Genomic DNA, 15,733 nt, shown 5'->3' with positions numbered 1-15,733 from the left:
ATCTTATACTTCAAGTAAAACCACTTTGGGTAAGTAGTCAAATTCGCTCATATTCTGTAGTGTCCAGAAGACATCTCAACACTTTGTGATTTCGTGTGAAAATCATGTATACTCACATCCAAAAGACATGAGTACATACAAGAAAGTTCACTCAAAGGCACCACCAGTAGAACACAGATTCTACAAAATACAAAAACGAGTTATCATGGGTACTCCAAACTCTGGTTTCTTATTAGCTCCTACTTAGTGACCTTATCCCAACTTCACAAGTCAGGTTTTGAGTCCTGCACAAACTGTAACTTCCAGGAACTTATCTACAAAGCTCTCATTTTGGCTTCACTTGATACTCATGAATTGCATTACTCAGAATGAGTCAAGCAGATGTGTACATAACCATATAATTTGCTGATTTATCTTCCCATGTCCTTTCCCTCCCTTTTAGCTACCTTTGAGAAAGCCTGTTAGTCCCCATTTTGTCTTTCCAGAATTGCACATGTAAGCAACATTAAAATCAAATATACCCTCACCACCTTCTTAAAGTGTCACCATGGTTCAGTCCAGTTCTTAGGTAGAAGTCCCTTTTCCAACATATCTGCTTTATTTAAGATGTAATTAGAAACATGAGGCAGCTTTTCCCAGTTAATTCTGAAGCATCTGGTGTTGCCCACTTTTTGCCTTCTGTATGTCAATGTATATGTTTGCAAAATTAAAACCAGACTAAGATAATCCTTGACCAAGCAAAATGCCAAATTTGAATTCCAGAATCCATAACAAATCTACATCTACTTCACAGCATAGGCATCTTCATCCCCTCATGGAGCTCTGCCTCTGTTATTATGAAAAAAGAAATTAAACCAAAGGCAGCAAGCAATAAAACCAGTGGATGGATGACAGAGCAGCCTGCTAGTGACATTCCCTTTGCCTCTGCTTCATTCCTTCTTCTATCAGATTAATTTATGCAAGCAGTGACAAGAAGTAGAAGAAAAAGCATATAACCAGAATCCATCACATCTGACACTAATATTTTAGCTATAGTAGGCACTGAAAGAGGGAATTTACAAACTTGGACTATATTTAAGTTTCATCTCTTTTCCTGTGGAGTCTACCTCCAAAGAAAACAGTTTGGTCCTTATCACGTTTATCACACACACCTGTAATTAAATCATACCACCAGGTGTTCACCCTTAATTCTTCAATCAGTTAATGAGTTCCAACTGAGAGCTGTCCAAAAACACAGGAGGGGAGGTGACACTAGTCCAGAGCCAAGCACAGCCAGGGCTGCCCAGTGCTGTCCCTCTCACAGAGGGCTGGCAGAGCTGCAGGGAGCAGGCAGAGCTGCTCCAGCCGCTGTTCCTGAGGGGCTCAGGCAGTCCTGATCGGGATATTCCTCTGCCAGCTCCACTGCTGCCCACCCTGTTGTGATAGCAGCTATCTTCACAACACGGCCCTGCCAGCCAGCATTGCCACCTCCCCATCCTCCCTGCACCTTCCAGCTCCGCCAGACAACTTGAGGTAAGCCTCCGCTTTCTTTAATGGAACTAAATCATAGATTTGTAAATGGCAGGAAAAAATTCCAGGCTGCTTTATAAACCTTGATTTTGGTTTATATTCAGTTAGGGGCAGGGATCTTGCTGAAGGTTATTCACACGCGTTATTCTCCGAGAGTTGGTGCTTTTCATCCAAATCACACAACAAAGAAACAAATTTTCATTGTCCACCTCATCCATTCCCTTCTCCATTGATACCTGTAAGGTCTGTTCAGTTCTCAGGAGGTTTTTATGGGCAGGAATTAAAAATGTCCCTCGGAAAGCTGCAAGCTCACCTTTGTGCCAGGTGTGTGAGGGTGGCTAGCTGAGGGGAGGCCAGGCTGGCTCCACAAGGCCCCACAGCCAGCACTGCTGAGCCCTCAGGAAAGCTGCTGCTGCCTCTCTGAAAGAGCATTTGAGAAAAGGAAAAATGCCACAAAGGTGAGGAAAAAAGTGAGGTAAACAGCCCTGCAACCCCTGAGGTCCTAGAAGGAGGGGAGAAGGAAGCACTCCAGACACTCACCAGTGTGGCTGGATATTGATCATTGGCACTGCTCTTACTAGTGACTTTGCCAACATCTTCTGCAGGAATAAGAGGATCATTGCCAGCATCCCTGCAAAGTGCCACGGTGGCAATAGCAGAGAAAGCAGCTCACTAAGGCACTGCCCTTTGTCAGACTGCTCTGGAGCTCTGCTTCCACCTCCCTCCATGCACAGAACATTCCTGCACACCAGGCTCTGTCCCCTGCACACATTCCTCTGATAACCTGAGCCTCGGTCTCTCTCTCATGTACCATCCCTGCTTACTCATCTCCTCTGTGGGTGGTGCTGTCAGCATCTTGACATGCCTGAGAGAAATAAATAACAAGTTCAATTCTGCCATTTCACAGACTGCTGGCCTTGCAGATCTTGCTGTGTTTGTGTGTCCTGCGTGTGCTCACACAAGTGCAAGGTGTGGAGTTGGGGGTGATGCACCAGTCAGCAGAGAAACACAAAAGAAACCTAGAGCAAACTTCCAGAACAGGATCATACAAATATTTTTTTCAGTATAAACTGTTTTCTTAATAATTTTAAAAAAAACGCAAAAACCAAATCAAAACGAAACACCCAACAAAACAACACAGAAAATTCATTATTTTCTCAGCAGGCCTAGTTATCTCAAAGGTAGAGATTGGGTTGAATTCAGCTACTGAGTTAAAAAATAAATCTCTAATTGAAATACTTCATGTTTGAACAGCAGATTAGCTAATGATATTTCCATAACCTGTACTTTACATTCTATGCAACTTCTCATTGCATATAAACAAAATATTTTTCTTTTTAACTTAATGTTATCCTTTTTATGAGATAAATTGCTAACATCCTCCTGATAAGCAAGTTCTGTGATATAAAGTTATGAGGTAAATAACTATGCAGTTCAGTTATGGCACATTTCTTAGCTCTACCACAGGTAAGCTATAAGGTATGTTTATCTGTTTGGCATTCTGTTTATCCTTGTGGGAGATCTGGTATCTGCCATCTCTGCTTGTGTGTCAAATCCTCTCAGCTGCTCCTTGTTTGTGCTTGCCAGAGACGTCTTGTGTGCTGTGCCCTGCTGAGGCTCCCTCCTCCTCTGCTCCAGGCTGGGTTCCAACTTGTGCCTCACTATGCCAACTGGAGATCTGCCTAAGCAGCTCTGTTTTGTTACTGGTCAATGTCCATTAATAATACCACTTCACATCATCTCACTAATCCAAAAGACATCATTACTTAAATAAAACACAATCAAGACCTAATAGCAGGCCACCCTTATGCTGAGGAACAAGTCAAAGCCAAGACAAGGAAAAAAAATTAAACCTAAAGAAAAAAAAAATCAACCTAAGGAAAAACCTGCAGCAATACCTACAAACAGAATTTACCGATGTTTGAATATAAGAAAAACATAACAAACTTAGCAGGATAAGTATATGTTCCCTCGTAATGAAGTTTCTGAAGGCCAAATTTTAGCTTTATTCAAGCTGATGCAAGTCTTCAGCAATTCTACTGTTTTCCCAGATAGCCATTCTGGATTTGTCCCACTGGAGCCAAGATCAGCATGTGGCCTCTGAGCTCCATTCTCTCCCTTAAAAGTAGCTGATATGGAGTATTTAGTTATTTAAGCTTTCCAACTTCCTATTAAATCTGTTGGGTTTGGGGCAAATTTGTTCCTTGGATATCACTTAGGTTACTACTCCTCCTTTCCTTAGTAGTTAAGATTTATCTCTAGCAAGGGAAATAAAGTGTGCTAAAATAGATCTGAACAATACTGATGATATTTTTAAAATGTATAATTTTTATAGGCTCAAGAGTACTAATGTTGCCCTTCCTAGTGTTTGCCAGACATTTCTGTTGGTTCTAGCATGCTATTCAGCATTTTACCTTACACAGAGATGTCAATAGAAGCTGACAGACTGAAGAAGCTTCTCATAAAAAAAAAAAACCAAAAACCTACAACAAAAAACAAACCCCACCCATCTGGGACCACTCTGCTATTTTCAGTTTTCCAGCTTTTCACTAGAATCAGAAAGACTCAGTACCAAGAAAGAATTTTCCTTCTCATGTTGAAATTCAGAAACATATAAGTCAGCACCACTGTGGTTCTAATCTCAGCTTTCAGCTTGAGGAACTGAACTGTGGTCATTTGTTCTCTGTAACTACCAGAGAATTCAGGAAAACTGTTAAGATCAAATTATGCCTTTTCAAGGGCAGGCAACTCACATGGTAATGTGCTGAGCCACTACCAAGGAATGCTCTGGATTCTATTAATACAGGGGCAATTTTGTAGCATTTTCTCTAAATATGTAGCCTTACAAAAAAGCCTTATTTTCATGTAGCTAACACAGAGGAAAATGTGGTTAGAAACTTACTAGTTAAGTATAGTAACTTTGGCTTGAAAAAGAGGACAAATATTCTAGAGTTTGTAATTTAGGAATTAGCAGTTAGATCATAAAATAGGCTACTGGTAAACACTAAGTATTAAGGATTAAAATAATACATATTTTTTTGTTACTGACACCAAGAGACCAATTCACTAACTGTAGTATGCATGCATAAAATGATTAGACTTGGATGCAATTTTTGAGGCACATGTTCGTGAACATTCATTTATATCTTATTTTTTTCTAAAAGTTTGGTCTTACATCAGCGTATGGTAAATATGAAAAGAAAATAAGAATGGATGTAGTATATTTTAAGACAGCAACACCTAACAAGCTATTGAAAACAGGCTTTGTAAGTGTGCATCAGTTCAGTGTAAACTGATTGTTCAGAGTTTCCAAACTGATTTCTCAACAGTTTGCTGTCACACACAGACATACAAGAATTCTGTTACACGTAATGAAATGTTTTAGATAACTTGGGAGGAGTATTAAATTCCTTAAGTGCATATTATACCAGTACACCTTTTCTGTGGCTAATCAAAACTAGAAAGCAGTCATAGTAAATCTGTAGCCAGTATGAGGTGTTTCAAACTGTTCATCTAGAAAAACAGAGTTTCTCTTTGCAATCCAAGTTCTACAGTGCTCACAAGAACTGTGACTTGTCAGAGCTCCTCTGTGTTAAACACCAACCCTCCCTGCTACACACAGAGCCACAGTGTGATTTTGCTGAGTAAAGATGGCAGAACACTTCAGCCTTGGGAAAGAGACTTGTGTTTCTCAGACTGCATATATTATTTTTAATATGCATGGAAAATATTGGATCCTAGAATTACTCTGGATAATTTTCTGAAAACTATAGTTCAATACTCAGATGTCAACAAAACCACAAAAATTAGAAGAAAATATATAAACAGAATCATTAAACACTGACTAGATCTGTAGCCCACGCATTGAAACATTGCTACTAGCGATCACCTTTCCAAAAGGATGTGTCAGTATCACACTAAGTAGATGCAAGGTAACCAGCTCAAGCAGAACTATGGACAAAGATAAATGTAAAAGATCAAGATACTTCAACTTTGATATGAGTTGTACTAGATGTAAAAATTAGAAATTATAATAGAGGAAGTGGTCAAAAAGTATTTCTCACAGTCTCTTATCATGCAAAAAAACCCAAAAAACCTCCAAAAACCCAAAAGTGAGTCACACAAACAAGTAGCCAGTAAGGAGATTTAAAGTTAAAAATAGGAAATATTTTTTCATGTATTGATTCTTGAAATGATAGCATTTTTAACTTCAATATTTTGAATGCAAATGTATAGATTCCAAAAGAATTAAGCAAATTAGTAAAAAATGGGATTGTCAGTAGCTTTCAAACATGACAGTAAAGATGTTCTGAAAAACAAATATCTTCAATAGCAAACTCCTTTAAGCTGGAACAGTGTTCTGAGAGAGGTTCTTACACACCTGTAGGCTTTCACACCTGGCCACTCTTTGGGACAGAATAGTGGGTTAGAAGGATTGTGGATCTGACACTTAACCCATGCTTTCCATTTTATCTAATGGCATATGAATGCAAAAAAAAAAGCATCCCACTGCTTTTCAAAGATACCAGAAAAGGAATTTGCATGATACATTTGTTCCAATGATCATACAGGGTTTAAATTTTAGAGTCTTTAACTTAAGTTGCTCTGCCTCTGGCTACTGTACACTTCCTCAATAGACAAAAAATCTTCTCTAGTTCCTGAGTAGACACAAGAAAAGTCCTCAGAGTAGATAGAGTTTCAGAATGGAAAAAAATGAGAATTACCAATTCAAACAATCAGTTTCCTGTCTTTCAGGAGCCTCGTGCCTCACTGTATAATACAATATAAACATAAGCTCTGTTTTCTCTTAGCATTTTCATTTCAGTTCATAATAAAATCAATTGCCTTATTCATATTTTAAAAAATCAAATTAAAATGAAGTTGACACATTATTTTGGAAGTGAGTTTTATGCCAGTGATAAAAACAGATCTAAGCCATGTGCTATTGTATTTTCATTCCATTCCATTATTTGTAACAACTGGTTAAAACAAGTGATGAGCCATTCATGCTACTAGGGTCCAACATAGAAAACTGACATTACGGAAACTGTCAGAAATTAGTTACTTCTTCAGTGTCAGCCTATGGCCTGTTATCTCCCATCTTTCACACTATGCACCCTGCTCCAGAAGTTAACTGGAGCCATCTGAAGAGCTGCAGGGAGTCTCTTAAAAAAAAAAAATTTAAAAAAAAAAACTCCTGCTAGTGATCTGGGACTTGGGAGCTGCTAAGAGGAGTCCTACCAATTCAGAGAGGCAGACTGCTGGACAAAAGCAGAAGAGTTGGCAATAGATAAATCCCTGACAGTGCCTGGGCCAGGAATCAGGAACAAAGTATTTTTCAGTTGATTTTCTAGAAGAGAACTATGTGGTTATGCCACATTTCTGCGTCCATCAGAGCTCACTCAATTGTTCCTGTCCCTGGGAACAATGACTGAAGGCTTCATAGGCAGCTCTAGAATGCAAAGGCATAACAGGACAGAATGACATTGCTTCAGGCAGAGGGAAGAGGTGGTTCTTAGCACCTGGCTGAAGGGAAGATACTTTCTATATTCTGAAACTTGAAAATAAAATCCTGAAATAAAAAAACCACCAAGTACTTGGGCTTTTAGTAGTCACATCACTCCACCCTGAGAAGTTTCTGTCACAGACGAGTTCAAACTCCTCCTTCTTTCTCCCCTATCCTAGGAGCAGGAGTCTCTCCTCCCTCATTCTTCATTCTCTCCTAACCTTGCTGGAGAGTTTATCCCTTCCCCACAGGGACAATTTCAGCTTAACAGTTTACTCTGACTATGAAACTCTTATGGCTGTCCTAGTGACTTGTGCTCATCACTACCAGAGCAATATGAAGCATCTGCTTTCTCCAAAAAACAGAGAGAAGACTGAAGATAGGATAAGACCTCTCATGCTTAAAAATTGAAAGACTTTTAGGGGAGTTGTGGACTTAATACATTAGCATTCCTTTGCAGATACAGTTCAATATCATAAATAGATGATAATTAGGAGAATTCCACGCATCAGATTCTTTTAGTAGGACTTACCCCTGCTCTTTAACATTTCTCTTAAGTTTTACAACTTACTTAGTATTCACACTTAATATGCATAGGAAATTTTATTCTTTTTTCAGTCTTTCATTAATTTTTCCACAGTTGTATTGCATGAGATTTGCAAAAATGCTGAAGCTGTGCCAAGGCAGTCTCTTCTTTTCTTCAAAATAAATGTTTTTTTTTTTTCTTTTAAAAATCAAACAACTTCAACATATTCAGGCTGTCACTAAAATAGCTAAGCACCCCTAGGACTATAATGCTTGCCCAGACAAATGCACATTCCTGTCTGTAGAGACCTAGCCGGAATGTCTAGTATCAGAATTTCACATTTTGTGCAGTCAATTCTATTTCACATACTAAGCCACAAACCCATTATAGTCGCAAACAGCAGAAAGTCTGTTTTAAATTAGGTGACGCAAATACAGTAGTAACAGAAACCACAGAAAGAGCCCAGATGTATAGAATATATGACAGGCAAGGCAACCAAGTATGAAAGACAGTATCAGTTAAAATGCTTTCCAAACTGACAGGTTTAGCAAACAATACTAATGAATAAAGCAATATATTAACGGAACAAAAGGGCAACATAGTGTTTTACATTTCCCTTTTACTGCAGCTCTACCAAATATGAAAGCAGCTGAACTAGGTAATCACAGAGTGTCTTCAATGAAGACGTGCTCTACTACAGCAAGGGCTCTCTGCCTTTGAATGTGCAGCTGGAAGAGACAGTACAATATGAACTGCTAAAGAAGACATTTAGACTCACAAGAGAAATTATCACTTTCCACAATAAAGCAGGAGAAAAAATTATGCAGGCAAAAAATTAGACAATACTGTGTTTTATACTGTAGCTCCTTAAGAGAGCAAGATGACTGCCTGCATCAATCTCATTTTTAAAATACCTGAAATTGTTCTAGCTTTAATGTGGACACAGAAACAAATGGCTGACAATTTTTTTAAATAGAATTGTTCTATTTTTCAAGATCAGGAATGATGAGGGGATTTGATGTAAAAAAAAAGAAAGTTTACATGATGAGACTAAACCCATACCTGTAAATCAGTGGATTAAAACAACTCAGTTACTTTCTAATAGAGAATTGCATGAAATTATTTTATTAGTAAATGAAATAACTGATTTATTTTAACATTGGGAGTATTTGAAATGACTTTTCACTCATCCAGCTCAGTTCTACCCAGTTATCCTTCTAGCCATGGTACACTCCACTTGCTCAAGGATAAAGGAACTTATTCATAACAGGTTAGTGCCAGAAGAACCTACACCTTTTGCTGTTTTTTCAGATTTTTTAGGCCAAGAAAAATTGCCCTGGTGAGGTGATAAAGCCTTGATTTATAATAAGGTAGTTCAGTAATTCAAGAAGAGTTGGCACAAACACTAAAGAAGTTGTAGCTATTCACATACAGAAAAAAGGCAAACTGAACAAATACTGAAAAAATAGTATTTTCACTTTTTAAATCAACTTTTAAAACCCCAATGAAATTCTCGACATTTAAGAAGGAAGCAAGGAAATCAGGTCTATCATTCGTATAAGTTATATACGAATCACACAGTAGTCATGTCAAATTACATTTGTACAATCAGCTGTTGGCTCAGAAACAATTGAGAAACTGGAATCTCCTGTTGAAAAGGTTGGCTACAAAAGCAAGCATCTCTTTCACTATTGAAAGGTGCCACAGGATATTTATTTTGCACCAGTACTGACACTACAGATATAAAAAAGACATTCTAGCAGGCTTTAAAGAAAGTCTGTCTTGTGATATTTGACTGCATTAACATAGCAAAAGAGGAAATAACATACTATTCTTAAGTCATACATATTTTGTGATAAATCAAAAATATTTCATCTTCAAATATCACTGTAGCATATTTACTCTACAGTTCATCCTGTCTTATTATTTATGTTAGGAAAATAAATATTGAAGAATAGTGTGGGAAAAGCCAAAAACTAAAAATAATTAGTCTTCGATGTTGAAAACAATATTTCAGTAATAAATTTAACTGATTTAGCCTTACACAGTCAACCCATGATTCAAAAAAAAAAAATGAAGTCTGTAGCATACAACAGGAGTGACAGAATCATTAGCAGATATTTACCATCAGCCATTTTTGTAACTCTCTGCACATTGTTTCTGTCTCTGTCTCAAACTGTCAGCTGGAGTAGCTTGGGAATGACATGGATGAAGTAGTTTCCCTTCTCTAAAGTACCAACCGTTCAGTGTTCTTATATCCAGACTTAATATATATCTAAGAAATGCCTTCATACTGAAAATACAACTGATCTTTATAATCTTTACTAAAAAATAAAACAAGCATCCTTATATCAAGAACTTTGCTAAAAAGTCAAAGTTTTTTTTGAAAGATACTTCAGAGTGAATCTAATTAATGGGATTTAAGCCTAAAGCAAGGTCTTTAGCTGTAGTTCATTATTACATTCAGACATGGGGGTCTTCTGGAAGAATGGGGTTTTTTCTTCACATTTTAATTAATTTCTGAATTTTAATATAGCTTGTTTGTAAACCCCATGGCATTAGAATTTCATCATCCACACATTTGTAAAGAACAGTGTAAATTGAGAGCCAATCTTAATAAATACAGAATATGTTTGGAACTTGTTGCATAGCTTCCTTCACACCTGAGGGGTCCAGAAGAATAAAATATGTGGGACCAACCTGAAGGCTTTGATATGCTTTTTCAATCAATAAAAATCTCTGCTGAGGGCAAGAAAAGTATCCAAGATTTGCATTGCACCATGAAAATCACATGAAGAAAAAAAAATAGAAGAATAAGCCCAAGCAGTATATATTATCAAACAATAAGGCAGAAATATGTAAAGGCTTTTACCCAAAGATACTAAGCATTTCTTTCAAAAGTTGCATTCAAAATTAAATGTGTGCAAAAAAGCAGGAGATAAAAGGGGACCTTTTTTTTTTAGCAAGAAATGACCACAAGCGCTGCCTGATTCAGTCTACCAAAGCTGATGCTAATGGAGAATATGATAATTTACCATCAATATACCAAGAAAAGCAACTACTACTTTTTATGCAAATATATGATAAAGTAGGCACAGATAAATGTCGCCAGCAAATTGCAAGACTTTAATATGAAATGATGGACTTCTGGCACAATCTTTCAGTTACAGAAACAACTGAAATAATCTGAGATGAGGCTTGATAAATTTAAAATAGACTTAATTTTCTTGCTGTTCTACACATTTCTTAACCTCTCAAGTGTAAGAATGCTTTCCTAATGCTTTCATTTTTTTCTTGGTCAATGTTTTTTAGCATCCATTTTATGTTTCATGACAGTGTAAAAAATGCAGGAAGCCATACATAATGATACGATTCTGTCACTGTAATTTTGGTCTTGTGCATCTCAATGATCACATGCCTTTGATATGCCACAGTAGTTTTTAAAATGCTGCATTTAATGGTAAATGTGGTTAGCCACAATTGTAGAGCTTGGTAATGCTTGCTTTGGCTTTGCAAAATGAGATATCAAAGAGGTATAGGATCAACTTGCCATATTTGGCACCATCAAGTTTAAGCTAAACTTGTATCCTAGGTGAATGGACAGTCAAATAAAACCATCCCTCTGGAAATAGCAGGGTACTGTACATAAACTAGAAGAATTATTGGTTGTAAAGCAGTCTGGACTGAATATAACAAACTCAGCTGGCTTGAGCTTAGGGAGCTGTTTCTTTTACTTCATAACAGAGTTTTTGTTTCAGAAGTTGAAGACCCTGTGTTTAGCCCAGCAACAAACTCTTAAATGAATCAGCTATGTGTAGGTTTGATAGGGTGTTTACCAAGGCTTCCATGTGTGTACTATTCTGTCCTTGTACCTCAGACAGTGTGGTGTGGCTGCCTGTGTACTATCCTACACTTAAAAAAAAATAAATCTAAAAATATACCAAAACCTTCCCCTTACAATATTTTTAAAAAGCATTTGTGCTAGAAAAATACATTTCTAATCATCCAGAAGACACATCTACTATCCCACTAGCTCCCACAAAATGGCTGGTCACCCCCATTGTAAAACAACTCATCATGCCTTTTCCCTCTTCCTTGATGCTAAATGGGTCATACTCTTTATGACCCATTCTTAATTCCATTTGTCAGTTACCAACATTTTCCTACTCCCATTGCCATTTTAATCTTCTTTCATGGACTAAGCTGCATTATACAATCCAAGTTTCCCATTTCATGTCATTACTATTATTTTAAGGTAATTTCCAACTTAAATATAAACCCATCCCATTTATTTATACAGGCATAAATAAAACCAGTTGAATGTGGAAGTACAAGTCAGTGTGAGGAAAGGTTGTAGAAAGCCTTTTGTACATTCAAATTTCAGCCAGTGTGTTCCACAAAAATAACACTTGTGAAATCATTACCTTGGAGATGAAAGAGCTCTGTGCTTGAAGCACACAGTCTTACAGCCTGAAATTTGTGGTTTATGATAATTACTTAAGAACATTACTCAGGAACAGAAAAACGATGGAAAGCAGAAAGTTGTATCTATTTTATTTAAAATGCTTTTACAGCACCATGACTTCATGTTTGTCACACCATCAGGAAGGGCTGGGAAGCTTTACCCAGAGATACTGACAACTAAACTCAGGTCAAATGCATGCCTACCTGACGGCAAATGAAAGAAACTTCACTTGTACTGACAGACACAGTTGTGACTTGCATTTTATGCACTCCCAAGGGAGATACGTGCTTCGCTCTTTAGAGAACCACAGTGTGAGTCAGTCTTCAAACCTTGCACAGGTGAATAGAAAGACCAGGAAAGAAGTCAAAGAAATGCAGATACTGACTCAATTTACATACAACACAAGTGACTGAACTATTTTTCATACCTGAGAGGGAAACACAGTTAAGATTTAGAAAAGGGAGTAAGTAATTTTCCCAGTTTGTTAGGGAGGTTTTCCAGCAATCTACAATCTTAATTTTATCCATTTATAAATTCAGTTATTTGGCACTTGCTAAAATAGAAGTTTAGAACCCTCCCTATTGCTTTGAATGAAAACCTGATGAGCTCAACTGCCCAGTCTGATTTGCTTTCACCACTACTGAACAAGGCAAGAATCTAGGATCTTTTTATCACATTATTCCAAACACTCATGGGGATAAACTCATAAATGCACACTACTATCCCAGCTTAGCAAATATCCACAATGTCAGCCTATGGCTATACAGTTGATACAGTTTCTTCAACTGTATATTTCAATTCTCAGTTTCCCCCAGCCCTTTCTTTCCTGCAAAGATGACAGCAAAAATTTAAAGTTCCAAAATACCGGGGAAGCCCTCTGGATTAGTTGTTTTGTGTGTTCTGATGTGCAATTCATTGATACTAACTAAAGAACACTAGACAAAAGGGAAACTCATACTGGGAAATCCAAATGATGTTCTACACCAAAAGCCCTTTGGACTAGAAATAGCATCTTTACCTAAATACTGCATTGTTTTTTGCTTTTCCCTTCCTCTGTCAAAAACTATTTCTCAAGTTAGAAACAAGAAAAACAACACAACCCAAAAAAACCACAAAAACCCAAAAAAACCCCCAAAAGCAAAAAACAAAAAAAACCCCACCAGGAACAACTTCCATTACCTCACCAAATTTCTTCTTTGTTCATAATTTAGGGAAAAATTATGATAACGTTTATATATCATTGATATGTTTGTTTTATCTTGTGAAAAAGTAGATTTAAGATTCTTAAAAACTACAAAGAGTTTGCATAACTCTTGCTGTTACCCTGGCCAATGTAAAATAGAAGTGATCTAAAGGAATTAAAAATCTAGCAAATTTAGGAAAATGTGACAGAAAATATGGAATATAAAAATGCAGAATTAACTTACCTCTTCAGTCTGCTGTTGAGTAATACAATACTGAAGCAGTAAATAAGGATCCATTTTTGCACCTGTCAAAAAACAATAGGCAAAGGACTCCTAGTAACATAATGATTGGCAAGGGACAGAAAATTTCATAATATGCTTATACTAATCTATCCTAGTAAGGATATAAGCAAAAAAAGTCCTCTATTCATCCAATAAATTGATTTCCTTAGATTTATAGTGAGAAATGAACAGTGTAATCTCAGCAAATGAAGACCAAACCATGTGCTTCTGATATCACTTATTGATGACTTTCATGGGCCTATGTCTATTTAAACAACCATGTAAATAAAATCGGTATCAGGATGAGATTCAACTCTCCATGGTGTGAATTAAAATTCCCTTACAGAGATATTTGTGTTTGAGAACTCAAGCTTATCATCAGCCATCTTCCTTGCTACTGATTTCTGATACTTATTCTACAGTAGATATCAAGATACAGAGGAGGGAACAGAAGGAAAGTCTACAGAATTTACCACAGCAGGAATTAGCATCAAGTTACAAAACTTAAGGCACAGTAATGAGTGGTGAAAGCTTCATGATAAACCATACAGCTGGATTTTCTTGTAAGGCAAATATATAGTATTTTTAGGCATTTTCCTCAACTTAACACACTTAAGTTGGGTAATACTTTAAAATTCTTGTGATTGAAAAATAGACTGCCTTGGTCTGATGAGTCTCATTTTACAGTCTTGGAAGAAGAGAAATAATATAACCAAGAAATTCTATTTACTATTTGTTTTTAAAGCAATTTTAAAGCTGTTTTTAAAACAGCAGATCTGTTTTATTTTACACAGGAATGTTGAGCTTTAAATTCTGGCTTCTCAGGACTTACTAACTCAGAGAATTTCCTCTTTTAAATTATATCATTCTCTTAGTCCTAGCTCTCACTCCTTGTTTATTTTGGTCCAACAGACTATCTCAAAGCAGCTCAACAAGAGAAAAAATTGTCCCTTTGGTCTTCAGGTTACTATAGCTGTGAAACAAAGCTCCACAACTGGTACATGGAATATGTTAAAAGTACATTTTTACAACAGTTTCTTTGAAGAAAGAAAAAAATCAGCTGTCTGAGACTGCTCAAATGTTTGGAGTGTTACAGGCATGTTGTGAGAAGCTGGCTGAAAAAGCAAATGCAATTGAAATCATGAAAAATGGATGATAAATGGAATTTATTGTGATTCAAACTCACCATAGGAATACCAACAGCTATATACTAAAAGCTATGCAAAGAGATAGATCTAGCTTAGCTTCACAAGAATCAATGCATCTGCTTTAGAAGATACTTCTTTTATAACCCTGGGTGACAGGGCAGTAACCAAGCCAGGACCTTAAGGCAGAACTATTTGAACCTTCCCTAGGGTCAGCCATTCAAAAGTGGTTAAAGGTTTTCCATTCCTAAGCTAGGTTTTAGTAGGGACCCTTACTGGAACAAGGTAGCTTTTGAATAGACATACTGCAAATGTGTTGAAAAAGGCAAGCTCAGATAACAATTTGTAAACAATTTCTTCCCTCCACTTGGTACCTGTATATCCAAATCCTGCTCCCAGGTCCAGTAGTTTTCAAGTCTTGGCTTACTACAAATCCAGCAACCCCTTTTAAAGCCTAAGGAGGTTTTCCTTGTCCCTTCATATGTAGCTATATGTCTGCTCCCTGCCCTGTAAGACTGCCCAGGTCCTCTGCAAACTGCCCAGCTGCTTGTACAGAGCTGCAGAAACTTTGCCAGGTGAGCAAGGCCAGTAACATTCAGAAGCTCATTCCAGGGAAGCCCCAACACTCCTTCCCTTTGAAAAAGTTCACCTGAACTGAATAAATCCCTCATCAGGCCTAATTTCATCTTTTTCTAAAGTGTAGTGCACAATAAGCTGCGATCAAACAAGTGACACAATACACCTTTCATCACACCATGGATGGAACACAGTGCTCAATTGTTAATTTTAAAAATATCTTACTGCTAAATTTAACTTGCTTACTTTCACAGTACAGCCAGCAAGATGTTCTGTACCACTCAGACCTCCCTGGTTGTGCTTCCTGGCAGTACCACAACACTGGAGAACCCTTAGGAGTTCTTATATAAGGAGCTCCACAAGGGTTTTCTTTAACGTGTGCTTGATGAAGAGCTTACTGATCTCTCCTCTTTTCGCTTAAAATGAGAGATATTAATTTCATCTCAGACATTTGCTGGATGGATAAAGGAGCATGTTTCTGTTGCAGGCCAATTTACTGGTGAGGGAACAGCAGGGTAGGGCTTGTTTTCTGAGACAAGT

At 37.2% G+C, this 15,733-nt stretch overlaps 1 protein-coding gene across 1 annotated transcript in view; it reads left to right on the top strand.

Annotated features, from left to right (window-relative positions):
- Positions 1-1,286: 1,286 nt before the first annotated feature.
- Positions 1,287-15,733, top strand: part of COL11A1 (collagen type XI alpha 1 chain) — a 157,735-nt gene continuing 143,288 nt past the window's right edge. Inside the window, exon 1 of the mRNA XM_085068224.1 lies at positions 1,287-1,512. The gene's annotated coding sequence lies outside the window, so the exon portion shown is untranslated. The remainder of the gene's footprint in view (positions 1,513-15,733) is intronic.

The sequence above is a fragment of the Lichenostomus cassidix genome, chromosome 8, assembly GCF_008360975.1.
Source record: "Lichenostomus cassidix isolate B80296 chromosome 8, HeHo_3.0, whole genome shotgun sequence".
In the NCBI taxonomy this organism is placed as follows: Eukaryota; Metazoa; Chordata; class Aves; order Passeriformes; family Meliphagidae; genus Lichenostomus; species Lichenostomus cassidix.
The sequence above is the reverse complement of the archived record's forward strand: the minus strand, read 5'-3'. Positions and strand labels throughout refer to the sequence as shown.